The 5,928-nt window shown below is 41.3% G+C and overlaps 1 pseudogene; it reads right to left on the reverse strand.

Annotated features, from left to right (window-relative positions):
- Positions 1-1,005: 1,005 nt before the first annotated feature.
- LOC147735101 (anaphase-promoting complex subunit 11 pseudogene) lies at positions 1,006-1,260 on the reverse strand (annotated as a pseudogene).
- Positions 1,261-5,928: the final 4,668 nt, after the last annotated feature.

Here is a 5,928-nt window from a genome sequence, read left to right on the forward strand (position 1 = left end):
CTAGTTTCAAATGGGGGAGGCTCCAACTTATACATCTGGACATATAGATATACCAACCAATCCTCTACTACAAATATTTCTTTCATAAGGAACTGCATATTTTTTTTTGTAATTGATATTGGAACTACGCAATGATAAATCAATGGACCACGAAGTGCCATGCAGTGGGGTCTGGTGGCTACAACTTGTATATATATACCTCTAACCATAGGTTTCTGTGGTTGATATCTGTACTTACTGCTATTCTTTTTGAGTTTAGAGTTTATCTGTTGGTATCTTTTATTTGTGCGAAATCGGCAAAAAAATCTGCGAGTTCGCGGAAAAATCTGCGAACTCGCAGATTTTTAAATGTATAGTGCTTTTCCTACACTACAGCTGCGTCAAGTGCCAGAAGAGTTGTCTCCAGTGACCATGTGGCCCTTATAAAAAAACATATATAAATACAAATGCAATACACTGCAGGTAATGTATTAATGATTGCCAGAGTGAGGAATGTTACAGGCTTCCTTAATAACTTTAAAGAAAACTTCTCTTCTTTTCACTCTGAAAACGCAAATGCACTGATAGATGCTGTTGTACGCGGATAGTAATCATATTTGACATGAGGAATTATTCGCATACCATGTTAGTTTTTAATTTTTTCCATTGTACTCTTAACACATAGTTGTCTGTTGCCTTTAAATGGGTCAAAAAATATCCGTGAAAAATCGTAAATGCCCTGTAGACACCTGATAAAAGGCATCACATGAAGGAGGCGCCTGGAGAAAGGTTTTAGGTAAGGGCATTTAGACAAGGGTACCTGCACTGGATATTGGGAATATCAGAAGAGGTTCAGCCATGCACAACAAAAGTAATTTACTCAACACAGATGGCATCAGCTTGTTTAGCAGTTAATGTCGTGCCAACAGGACTGAATCCGCAGTTCCTGGAAAATACACGTATGACCGACTGCAAATGAAGAAAAGAAAGTTCTGGAAAAGGAATTGGATAGAGTTGGAGAAGGCTTCATTCCTTAAACTTCCATTCCTGTCGGCACATGGGGCAGTGCTGTTGTACCTGCTGCGAGTTCAGCCACTTCAGGATGCAATGCATGTGAAAGCAATGTGAGCACTGGACCCAGACCAGTGGGCAGTCGTCCCCCGGCACCTTACAGTCAGGGCATCAGCCATTCAAAGCCATCCTACAGATGCCACAGTTCTTGTCATTGGCCACTCACAGCCAGGATGCCACACCATGCCACATCTTAATCTTCACCTTCATTGGGACACTTGTCAGTTCTGTCTTCCGTGATCGGACAGAAAATACCGAAAGCTGCTTCTCTAAGCAAAAAGTGGGTGGGGTAAACAAAGAGTGGTTTTAAAACTGACCATGTGTGTTACTAATATGCCATCACGTCGAAGGGTTCGGAGGACCCTTGAGTGAGCTGTCCATAAAACATATTTTTTAAATCCACCAGCTCGCAAATTTACGAAGTTCGGAATTTTGCGAAATTCGCGGCATTCAAAATTGCCAAAAATCCGCAAATTTCGCGAGCGTAACGTATTTTCGGCCCATACTTAATCAGTATCCTGATACCTGTCAGGTTTTCTCATATTATCCCTATTCCCAAGGTTGTACCTCTTTTCAGAGGACTCATGTGGAGGAGACCTACCTCAGAACTGAGATCTGTTGTCTTTATTTTTTATTTTTTTTATTGTCCCACTTCTTTTTAAAAGAAATCGGTGTTTGCTTAAAAGTGTCCGTTCGGGTCTGCCCATTAGTTTTAGAGCTTTTCCCCCCAAACTATCCCTGCCTAACTCTGCATATAAAGTTTCAATTATTTGGGTAGTTCATTCTCCTGTTGTAATGGAGAGAGATTCCATAGATGTTGGTGGATTGCCAAGGATGCTGCTTCGCCTTTAATGTTAGCTAGTATTATGGCTGATACCTGATCGTAATTATTTGATAACTTCATCTCTAGGTTCAGAGCAGGCTGTGTTCCATACCCATTTTGTATTTGTCTTAATACATCGAGTATCACTGCTAATGAAGGAATACCATGAGTTCTGGTATATATGGAAGCAAAGACTTTACCCCAAGAGGTACAATCCTCTAACTGTGGTGTAATCCCCATGGGCAAGCAGATTGTTAACATTCTGTGTTTTTCAAATCGTGAAGTATTTGGTAATACTGCTTCTAATTGGGTTATTTTTTGAGTTACCTAGAAAGGAATTTGTTCACATTTTGTGAGCTGTTTACATATCACCACGTGTAATGTTTGTGGGGTAAACTTAGTAGCTGTGCTCCCAGCAGGAGCTGCATTTGGTGTAATTACTGTTGTTTGGACCGCAAGCGTCCTCCTGAGGAATTGTGTTATGTTTCTGTAAAAATATATCAACTCTTTTTATAGTAAGAGCAAGTCATCATGTGGAATTGTGTCATTGTCAGGATATGGTGCATAGGTCACTATTATTTTTCACGTTGCTCCTGAAATTCCTGACGGACTGAGTCTTGCTCTTCTTCTTGTTTGGGGTATGTCGCCATTAAACCAGAAAATATGTTTCTGGTAGGTAAGCGGAATTTCAATCTCCTCAAATGGAGTGTAGACCTGCTGGGACTTCTTCATGTACATAATGATGAAACAGTTTTTTTTCTAGCATTTGCTGCTGGGAATGTAACCTAAGAATAGACTACCTCTGTTTGGAAATCTTCATGTGCCTCTATCACAAATATCACTATACCCCTTGGCTGTTAGGCCATGTTTGAGAAGTTTAAGTGTAAGTGAGTGTCTGCCATTGGGTGCAATATGTATTGGGTTGGCATCTTCCTCCTCATATACTTGTGCCAGTGGGTCTAACCTCTTCGGCGTGCCGCAAATTCCGCCGCGGTGCGGCAGAATTCAACACGTGCGCACGCACATGAGCACCATAACGTCGGATGGCCGGTGGCCATCCGATGCATCGAAGAGGCTAATACCCCTTCTTCTGTAGCCATTGTGTTTAAGAAACTGAATAACTGTCCAAGGAATTTAAAATGAGGTGTTTTGCACAATTTTAGGAACAAAATGTCCTTCAAGCTTGATTAAACAACAGCCAATAAATAGGATATTTTGCCTACTCAGAGTTTGTGCCCACCCACTCCAGACGCCTCTGGATTTTCGTGAGTAGGGGTCACTGAGAATAAGCACGCCTGAATAACTCAGATTATACTGTTAAATAAGTACCAAACCAACCTTGGTTGCGCCATTTAGTGTAGTTGCTATAGCCCCCTGCAGGACCTGTGCTTTTGGATAACATACACTGTGGGCCTGGTGGCAGATTGATTCTGAGTACTCCCACTGCGTATGATAGCCTTTTTGCATTAGCTAGCTCACAGTGCCACTAGAATCTCTTTTTTATCAGCGAGATTAGTTTTTGACAACCTGAGAACATGACAACCCTGATTCCTCAGACTTGTGGAAACAATGTACTACTTTTCGCTCAGTCATTCGTGCTTGCTCATTTGGTCTCAGATAGTTACACAAAGAAACAGTTGAGCATGTTTACAATAAGAATTTATTGCACAGTTCTTCTTCTAGTGGAAAATATATGTGCTGTGACAACTGTTAAACAGTAGCGGAGATATATGGTCAGCAGTACTGTGAATAAAAAGGAAGAGAACAGTTCAACCATTTTGCAATAGCTATGAGCATATACATGAATATAAAATGCATTTATAAAATCAAGCACACACTCCTACGATGCCTGTCTAGATGTACCTAAGTGTACCTAGCATGTGAGTAGGTACGAAAAAGCCATGAATCACACTCGCATTTAGTCAAATGCCATTACCTGAATAATGAGAGTGTGGGACCTCGTCCTGGTCTGTAGTTAGACACCCCGCAAGAGATGGTTAGACCTCTGTCAAATGGCGTGACTGCATGCAGGAGTCTCAGTGTCTCTGGTCAGTGAGTCAGCATGAAAGCCTCGGTTTTGTCTAACTACTGATAGCAAGAGGTCTATTTATACAGAAAAGTATGGAGCTCCTTTGTCCTTTGTGTCTTGTGTTAGCCATTGTTGGGTGTGAAGATGACTTATGGGGCGAACCGTTTATGTAGATGTTTATGCAGGTGGATTCTTGTCCCTTCCTGGTTTCCTAGAACACTTATGAATATTTAATCATACTGGATGAGCACATCGAAGATGGTATAGGAGGCCATTGTTTGGGAAAAACCATCCTTCTGTACCCAAACCACAGTCTAGATAAGGTTCAGACCTCAGCGCCCATTATTGTGATGAATAGAGAACTAATGTAGGTGAAAGATTATGCCTATATTGGAGCATATCAAACCATGCCTATATTAGGCATCCGTGTGTGCAATTGTGATCCCAAGAACACAGTTGAGTCAGCAGTCTCTTGCCTGTCGTATTTCTATGTCCCTGCTGGCCTAGTGGTGGGTTTATGATGGTCGTGGATATTTTTTCATATGGGTTGATGCAGGTGTGTGCATTTTGATAAAACAAGTGTAAAATGTACACATATGTATGACATATGTTAAAAAATAGTTTGTGCTAGTACTTTCCCATTTCTGGAGTCTGGAACATATGTGCCCATTCCAGTCAAAAAAAGAAATGGGCAAAACGGACTTAGCTGGATTTTGGCACATACGGTCATGGTCAAGTTGCAGCTGTGAAGGGGGGACCTGTACAAAGGGATCCAAGTGGGAGTTTGAAGGAAAAAGTAGGAAATTGGTATTTTGACACCCAAATTCTTTTGATTCCGCTGATTTGAAGCGAGCGGTCACCCCACCTCGGTCGACTCAACGGAAACAGCACCCCGTAATCCAGACAGCTGCTTTCCCTCCTGCCACTGTTGAGTTGGTCAGCGAGTGACTGGCAGCAGTACTCTGGTGGTTTTTCCTTAAACAACCTGTCAACATCATCATACATCAGGTGGACCAACAACTAGGCAGTCAATGAATCTAACACTGTTTCGATGGCGAGACCCTTTCTGCCAAACTCGTAATCGGACCCTTAGTCCTACAGCACCACAGGGTATAAAGTTAAGCGAGAGGGACCGCATAATAAAGCATAATCAAGCAGTAGATAGCTTAAGCTAAAAATTAGTACAGATGCAGGAGGAAGTCAGCTACAGAAACAAGAAGTAAAGAAAAAAGTATAATGCAGGGTGGGATAACAAGAATTAACAGTCAATAGAATGAAGAGCATTTACCACAATGTGTTAGAGAATGGAGGAAACATGTATTTAATGAGGAGAGGTGAAATGTACGGAAATAAATAATATTAAAGAAACATACTGGAGCCATCAGAGCCACCTGCTGTGGCACTGGTGGTGGCAGTGGCAACATCCTCGGCCTGACACACAGACGCCTTCTGCTTGTCATTGGGTACTGATGTAAGGAATAACAATGATAATAAAAAAAGATTAGTGGCATAGTTAATCTCTCCTAGAAAATATTTCGACAGGCAAAGGCAAAAAGCAGTAACATATTGACATTATACTTTTCTAAATCATATTGGCTCTATTATTGAGTTGACCTATTCCTAATTTCTGAAACCTTACGTGAGCCTTATTCCAATTTCCTTAGTTACATTTGGATATACTGATGCATTGCAAAGAATGAACTTTGCTCCACAAATTGCACGGACTTTGATGGGCCAACTCAGTCAATTTCTATGTGCAATGCACAGATACATATTTTGCAAACTACATCACTGGAAGATCGATTGGTAATGTACAAGCTACATAAAAAGAAAGACAAAGAGAACACTCAATCACTGATATTATATTACTACTAGTACTGCGTACTACTATCTTAGCGACAGGAGGACAGAGGAGTCAACATAAAATTTTAAATGATCAGCCAAAGAGAGTGCCTGGAGCAACGAGCTGAGCTAGGTAGCACCGAGCACGAGCACCTGCTTCACTCAAATTGGATCACATAATGTT

The sequence above is a fragment of the Lissotriton vulgaris genome, chromosome 1_2, assembly GCF_964263255.1.
Source record: "Lissotriton vulgaris chromosome 1_2, aLisVul1.2, whole genome shotgun sequence".
In the NCBI taxonomy this organism is placed as follows: domain Eukaryota; kingdom Metazoa; phylum Chordata; class Amphibia; order Caudata; family Salamandridae; genus Lissotriton; species Lissotriton vulgaris.